Source organism: Scyliorhinus torazame, chromosome 1 (assembly GCF_047496885.1).
Source record: "Scyliorhinus torazame isolate Kashiwa2021f chromosome 1, sScyTor2.1, whole genome shotgun sequence".
NCBI lineage: Eukaryota > Metazoa > Chordata > Chondrichthyes > Carcharhiniformes > Scyliorhinidae > Scyliorhinus > Scyliorhinus torazame.
This window is the reverse complement of record NC_092707.1, coordinates 248,075,209-248,092,470: the sequence shown is the minus strand read 5'-3', so window position 1 is coordinate 248,092,470 and position 17,262 is coordinate 248,075,209.

Here is a 17,262-nt window from a genome sequence, read left to right as displayed (position 1 = left end):
GGCTGGGCAAAGCTGATGTGGGTGCTGGCCTTGCCCACAGAAATAGAATGGTGTGCCCTCGGTGTGAGCAGGTCACCGCGCAGCGCAGGCCTGTAGCGTGGCCGAGTTTGGAGGGGATCGAGAGGGGTTCGCAAGGTCCGCGGAGTACGTGCGGAGGTTATGGTGGGCCGCTTCCAGAGAAGAGGGGAGCATTAATGTGCCTTGGAGGTCCTTTGCTCCGTCTTCGAGGAGTTGCTGCCTGATGTATGTGGATCGTATACCTGTTGCTCGTTTTAGCCTTAGTTTAATTGCTCTTATTCTGTCACCTTTGCTCTTGAGTCGCCAGGTATCTTTCTGATACCGCCACGTGGTTCAAGTCCGAGTAATGATTAATAATCCAACACACCGCTTAGTAAGAGTTAAATCAACGCTCATTTATTATATACAGCAATTAATACTTGTACATTAATTCTACTTCTAAGCTACTTCCTACAACTAACAGGCCAATACTTAACTTTGCAAATGGCCCACCAGGTCAGGGAAACAAATGGCCTTTCGTATGGGTTCTGAGCCTGCGGGATTCAAAGCTGGTACAGGTCGACAGTCAGGAGTGCCTATCTCGTAGCGAGCGTTGGAGTAAGACTTACGTTTTCAGCAGAAGGGTCTCCAAGGGTGCGAAGAGGAGACAAAGGGAAGATGGGTCGATTTGAACTTGGCCCCTATTCTTATAGTCCCCAGGGGCTTCCCGCCTCTCGGGGCGGACCTTGTACCTGGTACCAGGTGATTGGACTTGGTCCCAATCATTTGGTTCGATATTCTCCAATGCTGGAGCGATTCCTTGATCGAGGGGTGGTCATTTACCTCTCTTTGTGTAAGCTCCTGCTGGCACCGAAAAGTCTGGGTCGGCTTTGTGTTACTAAGCTGTAGCATATTGTTCCAGGGATTGCTACTGTATATGCAGATGGCTGGGGTGTTGTTATGTTGATGGCTGCAGGTATCGATTCGGTCTGGCTTCCCCAGAGGCGAATACACTGTTTTACCTGCAGCTGTCTGTTTGAGTCCTATTGGCTGATTTTCCCATCAGCCTCTTCCGTTCGCCATTTTAAATCGGGGTTTGGCCATTCTAATCGGGAGTTAGCCAGTTTACATGGCTACATACCGGACATGAAATCATCTCCAAGGGCAGCATGGTGGCGCAATGGTAGCACTGCAGTCTCACGGCGCCGAGGTCCCAGGTTCGATCCCGGCTCTGGGTCACTGTCCATGTGGAGTTTGCACATTCTCCCCGTGTTTGTGTGGGTTTCACCCCCACAACCCAAAGATGTGCAGGGTAGGTGGATTGAACACGCTAAATTGCCCATTAATTGGAAAAAATGAATTGGGTACTCTAAATTTAAAAAAAAAATGAAAGCTTCTCGAATGTGCAAGTTCATATGGGCTTCTGCCGTCACCTCCTTGTGGTCGCAGTTCCTAGCAAGCGCGGTGAGTCTCTCCACGTACTCGTCCAATGTTTCCCCGGAGCGCTGCCGGCAGGTCGAGAGTAAATGCCCGGCGTGTACCTCGTTTATTGGCTTAACGAAGCGCTTCTGCAGGATTTCTTCCGCCGTTTCGTACGTGGTGGCCTTTTCGATCACGGAGGAGAGTCTTTGGCCCACCCAGGCATGTAGCAAGCTCAGCTTGCGAGGTTCGTCAACTGGAGTGTCTGAGGAGTTCAGGTAGGCCTCAAAACACCGGAGCCAGTATTTAAAAATTTCATCGGCCTCCGGCGACCGAGCGTCCAAATTGAGCTTCTCCGGCTTTAGACCGCTGTCCATCTTGAAATAATCTGCTAATTAAATTGAGATACCCTCAATTACAACTCGAGATAGATGGTTGGTAATACAAAGGCTTTAATTATCAGAGAACCAGAGAGCTACCGAGAAGTGTGCTCACTGCACACTGCCCACTGGACATGACCTTCTATATGGCTCCCTGGGGGGTGGAGCCGGAGGTCGAGTCCCCCAGGGTTCCAAACCCGGTCTTAAAGAGATCATGACATTAAAGGTACAGTTATCATTCATCACACTCTCCTCTCTCCTTCCTTCCCTCACCTCTCCTTCTTCCAGACAGCTCAGGAGCAACCAACACTGGAAACAGGCAGCAAACTGAGCGATACCAACAGTGAGAGAGAGAGCAGCAGCAGCCACTCTCCACCATAGCAACAACCTCACAACTCCAAAGTCTGCACTTTGGAGTTTGGATTGGCCATTCTAAATTGTACCCTAATTGGAAAAAAAAAGAATTGGGTACTCTAAATTGTTTTAAAAAAAAAGAAAAATGGCCGACCTATCGATAGTAGTTATTACATTCATTTTCGGTTTACAAAACCTGACTTCCTGTCATGTTTTCAATCATGTTTTGTGTGAACTTTTCTCAGTATCAATTCATATTACATTTAAATGAGAAACTATCCATGTACACATATCAGTGTTACACCGTGTTGTCAGTGTATAATCTCAATTTTTAAGTTCTACAATAGAGAAACTCTGATTCTACATCCAACTGTACTCCACTATTCCCATTTTTAGGTTCTTGCTCTTTAATTATTGTTATGAGCTGGAGAGACAGGCAAATTGGATTTCTTTCTGCTCACAACTGTCTGTAAGCAGAAGGTGTTTTGAATTATTTATTTAAAAAAATATTTTAAAAAATAAATTTAGAGTACCCTAAATTTACTTATTTTTAAAACAAGTTCCATAGATTCACCACCGTCTGGCTGAAGAAATTCCTCCTCATCTCTGTTTTAAAGGATCGTCCCTTTAGTCTGAGATGGTGTCCTCTGGTTCTAGTTTTTCCTACAAGTGGAAACATCCTCTCTACGTCCACTCTATCCAGGCCTCGCATTACCCTGTAAGTTTCAATAAGATCTCCCTTCATTCTTCTAAACTCCAGCGAGTACAGACCCAGAGTCCTCAACTGTTCCTCATATGACAGGCTCTTCATTCCAGGGATCATTCTTGTAAACCTCCTCTGGACCCTTTCCAAGGCCAGCACATCCATCTTTAGATACAGGGCCCAAAACTGGTCACAATATTCCAAAAGCGGTCTGACCAGAGCCTTATATAGCCTCAGAAGTACAAAAAATTCCAGCATCCGCATTTAGAAAATTCCAGCATCCTCAGTAAAAAAAATTGGTTTCAGAAGTACACCCCTGCTCTTGTATTTTAACCCGCTCAACATGAATGCTAACATTGCATTTGCCTTCCTAACTGCCTAACTGCCTACTGAACCTGCACGTTAACCTTAAGAGAATCTTGAACAAGAATTCCAAAGTCCCTTTGTGCTTCTGATTTACTAAGCATTTCCCCATTTAGAAAATAGTCTATGCCTCCGTTCCTCCTTCCAAAGTGCATAACCTCACACGTTTCCACATTGTATTCCATCTGCCACTTCTTTGCCCACTCTCCTAGCCTGTCCAAGTCCTTCTGCAGTCCCCCTGCTTCCTCAATACTACCTGTCCCTCTACATATCTTTGTTTTATCTGCAAACCTAGCAATAGTGCCTTCAGTTCCTTCTTCCAGATTGTTATTCAGTGATTTGGCCTCCAAAGTCTTCTGTTGTAGAGAAATCCACAAGTTCACCACCTCCCTAGTGAAAAGGTTTCTCCTCATCTTAGTTCTAGATGACCTACCCTGTATCCCGAGACTGTGACCCCTTGTTCTAAATCCCACAAACCAGAAGAAACAACATACTTGCTGTCATGATATTCACATAAACATATCATGGTGCAAACACACATACACACTGATGGACAGATCAACGGACCAATCAACACACACGTAACATCACAGCCAATCATCAGTGAGAGCACACGCACTATAAAACGGGGAACACCACAGTTCCCGCTCATTCCAGCAGGAGACAGCTCAGGGCACAGAGCTCACAGCGTGCCACTCAGACATACACCATGTGCTGAGTGCCTCTCTAAGATAGTGTTAGGGCTAGGTCCACAGGTTAACGGGTAAATTACGAACCACAGTCATAAGTTTACAGATGTTGTTATTAAAAGTAATAAAACTGAGTTGTACCATCTGCAACCGTGTTGGTTCATCTGTATAGCGGAACACCCAACACAACATAGTACCAGGATTGGAACCCAGCAACTGTGAGACTTACCTGCACATCTTCAGGGATCCACCATCCTGCGCCATGGACACCATCAGCCTGCCGCAGCGGCTCCAGGTCGCTGGAAACCTCGGCGTCAACTGGAAGCCGTTTAAACAGCGCTCCCAGTTCTTCCTAGAAGCCACAGAAAGGCAGAATGCATCGGACACCAGGAAAATCGCCCTCCTCCTCTCCACGGCAGGGCAACACCCCATCCACATCTACAACTCCCTAGTGTTCGCGGAAGGTGAGGACAAGACGAAGTACAAGACCGTCCTTCTAAAACTTGAGCAACACTTCAGCATCGAGGTGAACGAGAGCTTCGAGAGGTACCTCTTCCAGCAGCAACTGCAGGGTAAGGATGAGCCGTTTCAATCTTTCGTAACATACCTCCGTATCCTCGCGCAGTCCTGCGGCTATGAGGCCACCTCCGATTCCATGATTCGGGACCAGATAGTTTTTGGGGTCACCTCGGGCACCCTACGGCAGCAGCTCCTCAAAATTAAGAGCCTCACCCTAGCCACCGCCATCGAAGCCTGCGTCCTCCATGAAAACGCGACCAGCCGGTACTCCCAATTCCAGGCGGCCGAATCGGCACGGCAGGGGTCCTACGAGGCCGAGCGGGTCCAGTCGATCGAGTTCCTCCCGGCCCACGGCCCGGACGAGGGCGGCTATTTTGCGCGCTTTCCGCGGCCTCCCGCGCTTGTACGCGCCAAAAGAGACATCGACGCAGAGGGACGTGACGCGCGGGCGCGCTCTACGCAGGACCGAACTGCACATGCATGGTGGCGCAACGAACGCCATGACGTCATGACGTGCGGCAACTGTGGATCCGCACATTTAAAGCGGCAATGTCCAGCAAAGAATCGACAATGCCTCCGCTGTGGCAAGATGGGCCACTACGCTGCCTGCTGTCGAACAGCTCAACCTGCCAACGCTCCCCAATTCCGTCAGCCTCGCAGGGACATGCGGGCCATTCAGCCTCCATACACCGAGTCATACCCTGACGACGTACAGACCGGTGATACCGACGACCGGGAACCCTTCCGCGTTGCGGTCATTGACAAGAATCGGATGTCCCCAAGTAGGACCCACCAGCCGATGCCAGTGAATAGCGTTAATCCGGGTGATGAATGGTGTGCCTCCCTAATGGTCAACCGGTCACCAATCACATTCCGTTTAGACACTGGTGCCTCCGCCAGTCTCATAGCATGGTCAGCCTTAAAGGTCAAACCACCGATTCGCCCATCCCACTGTCAGATGGTCGATTACAACGGAAATGTTATCCCGGCCATGGGATCCTGCCAGCTCGAGGTTACACACAATGCATACACAGCCACACTGTCCTTTGAGATAGTTGGATCCTCGAAGGACTCCCTGCGAGGCGCACAGGCATGCAAGGTTCTCCACCTCGTTCAGCGGGTACACACTCGGTCTCCAGAAGGCACGTCCGACTTCCCGGATGCAGACTTCAGGGCACAGCTCCACTCGCATCTCGCCCACCACCAGGAGGATTTTGAGGGCATGGGCACACTGCCCTACACTTACAGAATACGGCTCTAACCGGACGCCACCCCGGTCATTCACGCACCTCGTAGAGTCCCAGCACCACTCAAAGACCACCTCAAGCAGCAGCTGCAGGATCTCCAGGACCAAGGAGTGCTTTCCCGGGCCACGGAGCCCACGCCATGGGTCAGCTCCATGGTGGCGAACTCCGGATCTGCATCGACCCGAAAGACCTGAACAACATCATGAGGGAACACTACCCCATACCCAAACGGGAAGAGATCACGAGCGAAATGGCCCGGGCTAAAGTTTTTACAAAGCTTGATGCCTCAAAGGGCTTTTGGCAGATTCAACTGGATCAGTCCAGCAGGAAGCTGTGTACCTTCAACACTCCCTTTGGCAGGCTTTGTTACAACAGAATGCCGTTTGGCATCATCTCGGCATCCGAGGTGTTTCACAGAATCATGGAACAGATGATGGAAGGCCCGAGATGATGCCAAACGGCCCAAACCCTTTGAGGCATCAAATAACACCCAACACGACACTTGCATCCAATTCTGCCTCGTCAGAATTTTATGTTTCAAGAGCTCCCCTGTCATTCTTCTAAGCTCAAGTGTATCCTTTTTTTAGGTAAGGATAAGGTCATGTCTATTACCTTACATTCGCACACACGTATTTGCCTTCAAAGTTTAGTGATCATCTACACTTAATCACTACACTTTGTGCATTTTCGTATACATTCTAAACCTGTCTTTGTATTCTTCCTAGTCCACTTAGTTCAAACTCAGCAGACCAAAGAAAAAGCTTTTTCCTGCTTTACGAGTGTTGCATTATGGGTGGCATGGTGGCACAGTGGTTAGCATCTAAACCCCGGAACCTGCAACAACCATTCCTGTCCCTGCTCTATCCATGTCTCCGAAATGGCCACAACATCGAAGTCCCAGGTACCAACCCATGCTGCAAGTTCACCCACCTTATTCCGGATGCTCCTGGCGTTGAAGCAGACACACTTCAAACCACCTTCCTGCCTGCCAGTACACTCCTGTGACCTTGAAACCTTACTCATGACCTCACTACTCTCAATCTCCTGTACACTGGAGCTGCAATTCAGGTTCCCATCCCCCTGCTGACATGATTCGCGGGCCTCCTTGCGCACCGCCCACACCTGTCCTCTACCCCCTCAAAAAACCTACTTAAACTGAATAAGGCTTAGCCTCGCACATGACGCAGGGCCTCTTCCCACTTCCCGGCCTCTACCTCCCACCCAGTTCCTCCTCACACTTATGCTTTATATCCCCCACTGGCGCCCCCTCCCAGTCTATCAGCTCCTTGGAGACCTCAGACACCTTCCCCTCCCCTATCTCCCCCTTTGACAGCACCTCGTCTTGCAACCCCAAGGCTGGCAACCTGGAAAAGGACAGCACCTCTCTCTGTCAGACAGGCCGACACCACCACTGGGCTCGCAGAGTACCTGGCCAGCGAGAATGGCAGGGGCGCTGTTAACAATGCCCTCAAGCTCGTTCCCCTACAAGAAGCCGCCTCCATCTGCCCCCACTACCCATTTCCAAACCATGGCGATGTTCGCCGCCCAGTTCATTATATTCGGAAATGCCAACTCCGCCCCGCTCCAAAAAAGCCCTTTTGACCCACGGGTTCTTCCCCGTCCATACAAACCCAGAGGTCAGCGCGTTAACCTTCTTAAAGAATGACTTCGGGACAAAGATCGGGAGGTTCTGAAATACGAACAGGAACCTTGGCAGCACTGTCATCTTTACTGTCTGTGGGCAGCACGGTGGCGCAGTGGCTGGCACTGCTGTCTCACGGCACGGATGACGCGGGCTCAATCCTGGCCCCTGGTCACTGTTCATGTGGAGTTTGCACATTCTCCCCGTGTCTGCGTGGGTCGCACCCCCACAACCCAAAAAGGTATGCAGGTAGGGTCAATCGGCCACGCTAAATTGCCCTTAATTTGGAAAAAAATCTTTACTGTCTGCACCTGTCCCGCCAGTGACAGCAGCAGCGCATCGCACCTCTTGAAGTCCCCCTTCATTTGCTCCACTAACCGAGTCAAATTTAACTTCTGCGCCCAGCCCCGCGTCACCTGAATGCCCAGGTACCTAAAACTCTCCCCAACTACCTTAAACGGCAGCTTCCCTAACCTCCTCTGCTGCCCTCTGGCCTATCCCGGGAACACCTCGCTCCTTCCCATGTTCAACTTGTACCCGGAAAACCGGGCAAAGTCCTTCAAAATCCCCATAATGCCACCAATGGGTCCAAAACATATAACAACAGGTCACCGCGTACAGCAAAACCCTGTGCTCGATGCCCCCCCTCCCCGCACAATCCCTCTCCAATCCCTCAACGCTCCAAGCGCCATTGTCAATGGCTCTATTGCCAAGGCAAAAAGCAACGATGAGATCACACACCACTGCCTTGTCCCGCAATGCAGCCTGAAATATCCAGAACTCACCCAGTTCGTCCGCACACTTGAGACCGGTGTCTTGTACAGCAACTGGACCCAGTCCCCAAACACCTGCCTGAACCGCCCCAGCAGCACCCACAAATATTCCCACTCCACTCGGTCGAAAGCCTACTCCGCGTCCATCGCCACTGTTACTTCCAACTCCTGCCCCTCCGGAGGCATCATAATCACATTAAGCAGCCTCCTCACATTTGCTGACAACTGTCTCCCTTTCACAAACCCCGTTTGGTCCTCGCCTATTACCCCCAGGACATAGCCCTCAATTCGCAAAGCCAACACCTTCGCCAGCAACTTGGCTTCCACATTCAACAGCGATATCGGCTAGTACGATCCACACTGCTCTGGATCCTTGTACGTTTTCAATATCTGGGAGATAAATTCCTGCGATAGTGTAGGGGGGGGTTTCCCTCTGCTTCCAAACCTCATTGTATGCCCTCACCAGCAGCAGCCCCAGGTACCCCCCCCAAACATTTTATAAAACTCCACCGGGAACCCATCTGGGCCTGGGCCTTTTCTGCCTGCATCACCCCCATACTGTCCATCACCTCCCTTAACCCGATAGCAGCCCCCAATTCCTGCACCAACTCTTCGTCCACCCTGGGAAACTCCAACCTGTCCAGAAACTGCCACATTCCCTCCTTCCCAGCCGGGGGCTCCGACTCATACACTCTCCTGTAAGAAGCCTCAAACACCACATTCATCCTCACCGGGTCCAGCCCTTCCTGTCTCTCCCTTTACTCTACTAATTTCCCTCGCTGCCTCCTCAGCTGGTGGGCCAGCATCCTGCTCGCCTTCTCCCCGCACTCATATACTGTTCCTCTGGCTCTCCACAACTGCCCCACCTTCCCCGTGGACACTAATCCGAACTCCATTTGGAGTCCCTGCCTGTCCTTCAGCAGCCCCACCTCTGGGGCCTGTGAAACCTCCTGTCCACCCTCAGAATCTCTTCCACCAGCCTCGCCATCTCTGCCCGTTCCGCCTTCTCCCCATGCCTCAGAATTGAAATAAACTCTCCCCCAAACCACTGCTTTGAGTGCCTCCCACAGCATGGCAGACGTGACTTCCCCATGTCATTGAGCTCCACATACCCTCGGATGGTGGCATTCACCCACTTGCACACCTCCTCATTCACCAACAATCCCACATCCAGCCTCCACTGTGGGCGACGTCTCCCCCCAACCCTGTCCACACGCAAATCCACCCAGAGCGGCGCTTGGTCGGAGACTACTATCGCTGAATACTCCCGAGTCGACCACCCCCGCCAGTAGCGCCTTATCCACCCTAGAAAGTCAATCCGGGAATACACCCGGTGCACGTGGGAGAAATATGAAAATTCCTTCACCCTCGGCCTCCCAAACCTCCATGGGTCCACCCCCCCTCATATGCTCCATAAACCCCTTCAGTTCCCTCACCACTGCCGACACCTCCCCGACCCCAGGCTCTACCGGTCCAAGCTTGGCTCTATAACCATATTAAAACCTCCCCCCCATAATCAGTCGGTGCAAGTCCAGGTCAGGAATCTTCCCTAGCATCTGCCTCATGAAGTCTACATCATCCCAAATTGGGACATAAACGTTTACCAGGACCACCGGCATCCCCTCCAGCTTCCCACTAACCATCATGAACCTCCTCCCACGAATTGGCCACTAGGTTCTCCATCTCGAACGCCACCCGCTAATTCATTAATGTTAGACGTTTTAGTTGCTGTGATATGAAGAGTCTAAAGTTCTGTTCCTTTTTCACAAACACACATTTATTTCATTCCAACAGCCTTTGCACAAAACTCTAACCATCCATCACCTGACAGAGGCCACCTGAAGCCCCTTTACATATCAGTGTCAATTAATGGATACTTAATATAAATGAGACAAGTCACCTAAAACCGGGAACTTCAAAACACACTCTTGCATTTTTAGTTTGCCAATGCTTTATTTGCTCTTATTATGTCTTCCACTTTGGGATCATTCATTTTTGTACTCAACTCTAAGACAACAAAACTCACGTCCGGTCTAGTCTGTCTACCTAACCAGTTCAGTTGCCCAATTAAACTTTGCAGTTGCTCTTTTTCTATCTTTGAAACCATTGCGTCTTTTTGTGAAACTCGACCACGACTAATTGCTATTGGGGTGATGCTTTCCAAATAAGATTGCTGATGTAAAGTTGCCTCTAACTTAGTCTGTCCAATTTCCAGTCCAATATATTTAAATGCACCGAATGCCTGACTTCCAACCCCGAATTCTTTCCTCAAACCAGAGATTACAATAGCTTCAATATCACTAGTCCGACCGCACAAAAAATCATCGACATGCATCATAAAAATGCCAGAAAGATTTCCTTTATAGTGCCAGTAAAACATCGCAGGATCTGTTTTCACTGGCAGCAGCCTAACTTTAACAAAACTGACCTTACCGATAAATACCAGACTCTAGATGCATCATTTAATCCATACACACATTTGTTCAACTTCCAGAGTACCCCTTCTGTGTTAGCTGCTTCTTTAGGAGGACGGAGAAAAATGTCTCTCTGGAGCTGATGCCCCTGCAAAAAGGCAGCTTTTATATCTATAGATTTGCATTCCCATGCCTTTGTGGCTAATAGAGCCAAGAAGATCTTTAAAATAGCCTTTCCTGCTGTAGGTGAATCTACCCTTAAATCCTGATCTTCTAAGTTTTCTTCAAATCCCCTTGCCACAAGCCTGGCCTTTGCCTTATAAGTTCCATCCGGAAGAATCTTTTCCATGCAAATCCATCTGTGGGATAGAGCTCTTTGTCCCCTATCCGGTACTTCCGTGTATACCCCAAATTCACTCCAACTATGCAATTCTTGATGTTTAGCTTCTTTAATAACTTTTTCATCTAATTTATTTGAAGCCACCGAAATCTCATGTGCATGTGGGCTTCTACTCCTATTAGTATTCGTAGTCTTACTCATGTTCCGAGATCTTGACAAACTACGTCCCCTCTCCCGCCTGGTATCTCATTCTGTACTGCTACTGCTTGATCTTTCCCTGCTGTGGGATGTCCTTTCAATAGTTCTTGACCTTTTCCTGCGGACCTGTTCACTATCCGACGTACTATCTGAACTGGCACTGCGTTTCTGTGTCCTCCATTTTTGAACTTCGTTTTCCCAATCCATTGTCTTGACTCCTTCCCCTGAATGCTGTCCATTCAACCAATATTTATACTTTCCAGTGGCCTTCCCTGCTCTACTAATAAGAGTTGCATCCTTCCATTGACTAGACCCTTCAGGCAAGTATGTCACTTTTGTACCAACTTTTGGCAGTTGCCCTTTCGGAAAAATGGCCTGTTCTAATTCATCAGAAGTGTTGTGTTTCCTCCACAGAAACCATGTCTATATCAGTTAATTGGTCCTCATAGTTCTGTAACACATGCGTACCAGATGACTCTGGTTCCTCGTCATGTCTGTCTGCTCTGTCTAAATTTGAAAATTTGTAATCTGTACCCATTATCCTTGATGAGTGTACCCTAACAGTTTGATTACCATGTTGCAAAATAATTGTTTTGCCATCTATGCCTATGATCTTCCCTGGGCCTTTCCATTCATTAGAATTGCCTCTCTTAAGTATACCATGCCTCCTTGCTGAAAAACGGCATCTGATGGCCGTACGTTATGTCTTAAAGCTCTGCGAATTCTTTCAGAGACTTCTGCTTCCAAAAAAGCTTTTCTACTGCTATGTAATGCATTTAAATGTTCAGCAAAACCATAGCTAATTGTAGTCCCCTCCCAAGCTGGAGGATGGTCATCCAAAATGGATGGAATTTTAGGATTTCTATCAAACATTAATTGATAATGACTATAGCCCCCAACCATCTGCAATGAATTCTTTGCATGTACTGCCCATGCTAAAGCTGAATTTAGCCTGCAATTTGGTCGATCTGCCAAAATTTTCCGAAGCATGTCATCGATGACAGCATGATTTCTTTCACAGACACCAGTACTAAATGGGCTTTCTGCAGCCGTATTCATAACTCTGATATTCATGTTTTCACACATATCCCTAAACTCATCGTTAGCAAATTCTCCCCCATTGTCTGTAAGGAATTTTGCCGGTGGACCTGTTCCTGTCCCTATCCATTTTTCCACGATTTGATCCAGAATTACTCTCTTTTCTTCACTTCGTACAATCATTGATTGACTAAATCTGGTTGCTAAATCTCCAAAATGCAAAATAAATATATTATTTGCTTTATCCCAGATCTTAAGGTCCATGGCCACAATGTCGTTAAAATCCCTGGCCAAAGGTAGGGTTACTATCGGTCGTGCTGGTGTCCTTCTGTACTTCCTACAAACTTCACAGCGGTCACTAACCTGTTCTATCAGTTTAGTATAGTCATCATCCCTTACCCCTGCATCCTTTAATAAAATTTTCAGCCTCCGAGGAGACGGATGTGCAAATTGCCTATGCAGTTTTAATACCACAAGCTTTTTATCAGCTAAAGTCCCATTTTCAACTGCCATTAACACATCCTTAACCACTCTACTTGAAATATTATTTGTCAGTAATGGAATACAATAGTGTCCCGGCTGTGTAAATTGTAACTCCAATTAGTTCTTTCCAAAAACTGTTGCCTTATCCTGTACCATATCCAGTTTCATGTGTGCTTTCTTCATCGACGGTCTGCGCAGAAGCAAAGGTATCTCACTTGATACAACACCCGTGCTAATGAAATGATTCACTCCGGCAATATTGCAAGGGACCACCACTCTTTTCAGCAACTTCAGAGTATTATCATCCCCAAACCTGAAACTTGTGGAACTTTCAAATTCCTTAACCTTGTTACAATTTTCAGCATTCAAAGAGTCCAGGTAACATTTTAATCAGTCAATTCCACACACAGTAGATGTGCAGCCACTGTCCAATACAGCACAGTCGAAAGATTCTGCAACCAACACCCTCATTACCGGCGTAAAACTGCTTGTCAATAGGACAATGCCTTCTTTCTGGTCACTATCCTTTTCCTCTTCTGACTCTTCCGTGTCATGTGTCACTTCAAACATTCTATCATAACGAGCTGGACAGTTGAAAGCATAATGGTATTGAGAGTCACATCGAAAACATCGATTTATCATGCCCCGTGCATTTCTGAGGTTCATCTTCCTATTGTAGGTTCTAACTGGATTTCTGTCTTCATAATTTCCTTGTCTCGGTCTCCTTCTATAGTCTGGAGCCCTGTTCGTAGCCATACGATTTTGCCATCCTGTTAGTAGTGTATCTTCCATATTCTGCCTTATTGCAGGCTGACCTATTTGGGTCATCAGAGCCATCGGAATCGAATGTTTCCCCAGAAACTTTTGTAAAGCTTTTGTCATCTGTTCGAATAAGGTATCCTTATCAGTAAACTGAACTCCTGTCAAAACCAGGAGCCTATCCATGTTGCTCACTCTAGCACAGTCAAGTAATTTAAAGGCCAACACAGACTGTGGAAATTCCAGATTGTGTTTCTGCAGCCTTTTATATAGTCTGCCAAATTCCATTGTATAGTCTTCCATGAAGATATCCTCCATTTTTCGGAACTTATCAAAGTCCGACCATGCTTCATACGCATTTAACACGTCATCTTTCTTATAAATCTTATCCATATCATGTAATAAAGTCTCCAGACCTTCTTCTGAGTCTAACTCTTCCAATTGCAGCACAGAAAGCATGTTGTTTTGGATTTTACTGCCATATGGTGGAGACAGAGCCAATGCCATACCTTGTTTTCTCTTTCCCAAAGCAGTTACCTTAGTCCACACAACGACTGCACTTCTGCATTGGTCGTACGATTCCCTTTCAGAAAATAAGGGATAGTCATATCCAGCCATCTTTATCCTCGGTTCAGCCATATATCCCTTCTTTTTTTTTCTTTTCTCACTCACTCCTTGGTTTGATCTGGAAAAGTTGTATCTTTCAACCCTTCACATTTACACAGCAACCATCCTCTGCTACCAATTGTTAGACGTTTTAGTTGCTGTGATATGAAGAGTCGAAAGTTCTGTTCCTTTTTCACAAACACACATTTATTTTATTCCAACAGCCTTTGCACAAAACTCTAACCATCCATCACCTGACAGAGGCCACCTGAAGTCCCTTTACATAATCAGTGTCAATTAATGGATACTTAACATAAATGAGATAACTAATTGCAATGTCTCTTCACCCATTACTGAACAATTAACACCGCCAACCCCCTTGTTTTCATGTCCAGTCCCGAGTGGAACACCTGGCCTACCCATCCTTTCCTCAACCTTGTCTGGTCCCCTATCTTTAAATGTGTCTCCCGCAAGAAGGCCACATCCATCTTCAGATTCCTCAGGTGCGCTAACAGACCTGACCGTTTAACCGGCCCATTCAGCCCCCTCACGTTGCACATAAGTAGCCTGGTCGGGGAGCTCCCCGCCCCCTCCCCTGCTGAGCAACCATACTCTGGGCCAGCCCCCAGCTCGTGTCACGCAACTCTCCTGGTCCACCCTCGGATGTCCACCTTCACCACTCCTTTTCCAACTGCGCCAAAGCAACCCCTACCCCACTCTCCCAAACAAAACATCCCTCACTGCACTCCCATTAACTAGCTTGCCCAGCTAGCATGGCAGCCCCTGCCCAAGGCCTCCAAACCCCCTACCCCCCTCAATTTCCCTCTGCCCTCATCCACACTTCCCCCCCCCCCCAAAAAAAAAAAACCCAGAAAAAGTGCTCTCACCCTTGGTCTTCCATCCCACCAGAGAAACCTGTCCTCCAAACACCTCACCATCAAAGCCAAAGAAACATTTCAAGGGAAACATTTCTCAAGAACACAGAAACCTCCTCACAACCGCCTCCAAAATTCAATATTCTTCTCCTGCCAATCCATTACCCCTCAGAAATTCCATCGCCTCCTCTGGCATACTAAAATAATATTCTCGCTCCTTGAAAGTCACCCAGAGGCGGTCCGGGTACAGCACTCCAAACTTCCCCCCTTCTTAAAGAGGACAGCCTTGACCCGATTAAACCCGGCCCTCCTCTTCGCCAGTTCTGCTTCCAGGTCTTGATAAACCCGCAGCTCGTTCCCATCCCAGGTGCACCTCCTCATCTGTCTCGCCCACCAAAGAATCTTCTTTTTATCCAAAAAGCAGTGCAACCGCACCACACTCGCCCCCTTGCGGCCTCCTCACCAGCGCCCTGTGCGCTCGGTCGGCAACCAGGGGCTGATCAAAGGTCCCCCTCCCCCATCTATGCCTTCGGGCATCCCCAAAATCCTCATGTTTTGCCTTCTGGAGTGGTTCTCCAGATCCTGCACCTCCTCCTTCACCCTCTTCAGGGTCTCCTGCATCACCCCCACCTTGGCCACCAATGAGGCCAGCTGCTCCTCGTGCTACCCCACCGCCTCCTCCACTTTCTGCATCGCCCGGCCCTGGAACTCCAGCCTCTGCTCCACTCTCTCAATACCTGCTTTAACTGACTCCACCACCTTGGCCAGGTCCTCCAAGGTCTCCATTCTCTGCTGGCAATTTAAAGGAAATATAAATTTAGAATACCCAATTCATTTTTTCTAATTAAGGGGCAATTTGGCGTGACCAATTCACCCACCCTGCACATCTTTGGGTTATGGGGGCGAAACCCACGCAAACACAGGGAGAATATGCAAACTCCACACGGACAGTGACCCAGAGCTGGGATCGAACCTGGGACTTTGGCACGTGAGGCAGCAGTGCTAACCACTGCGCCACCATGCTGCCCCTCTGCTGACAAACTTAGCATTTAAAAATTCCGCCAGCTGCTCTGCTGACCACTGGGTGGGCCGAACAGGCCATTCGCCCTCTGCCATCTTAGCCTGTGGTGCACCATGAAGACTCTCCTGCTCCAACAGCTCCTTTCTTCTCGACCCATTCCTAGTTCGTGGATCCATCCACCAGCCACACCAGAGGAGTTACATCTTCTCCTGGCACTCTTTCCAATCAAAACTTTGCCCTTCAGACACGGAAAGGACCGAAAAATACCACCTTGAGCGGGAACTGCCAAATGTGCGACTGCTCACTCCATGGCCGCCACCGGAAGTCCAACCTCACATTTGCTTCCATTGAATTCCATCTCCCACAACTTTGCCCATTCACCTAATCTGTCAATATCTCCTTGCAATTTTATGCTATCATCTAGGCTGTCTACAATGGGGAGGGGGCAATTTTGTTTAGCTCACTTAGCTACACAACTGGCTCGTAATGCAGAACAAGGCCAGCAGCACGTATCCAATTCCCATACCAGCTGAGATTATTCATGAAGGCCTGCCTTCTCAACCTTGCCTCTCGCCCGAGGTGTGGTGATCCGCAGGTTACATCACCACCAGTCAGCTCTCCCCCTTAAAGGGGAAAGCAGCCTATGGTCATCTGGGACTATGGCGACCTTACCTTTACCTACAATGCCACTTAATTTTGTATCATCAGTAAATTTGTATATGTGACTTTCTATGCCATCATCTAAGTCATTAATGAATGTGAATAACTGAGGCCTGAACACAAATCTCTGTGGTACCCCACTAGTCACCTCCTGTCAATTAGAGTAATTACCCATTAGCCTCACTCTCTGTCACCTGTCACTTAACTAATTTCCTAATCATGTCAATAATTTGCCTTCAACGCCGTGGGCTTCCACCTTAGTTAACAGTCTCTTTTGTGGAACTTTATCAAATGTCTTCTGGAAGTCCATATAAATAATATCCATAGATATTCCCCTATCCACTACCTTAGTCACCGCTTCAAAAACATTTTTGAAACACAAATCCATGCTGGCTGTCCCTGATTGACCAACATTTTTTGGGGTGTTCAGTTACCCTATCCATGATTATCGACTCCAGCAATTTCACGGGGATTTTCACAATAACTTCATTGCAGTGTTAATGTAAGCCTACTTGTGACACTAATAAAGATTATTATTATTATGCTTGGCCCGCAAGTTGTCCTGTGTTGTAGTGTCACTGGATTTTAAGGTATGCCAGGTGCTGTTCCTGGTATGCCCTCCTGCACTCAACCCAATTGCATCCCTATTTCCCAAATTGCCCAGAGCGACTGCACCTCCAATGAAGACATTGACTGTAAATTGCTTTGGGGCTTCCAAAAGTGCTTTACTAAAGCCTTTCTTTGCATTCCCCCAGTCAACAAAAAGCTTATTTAATAATTTT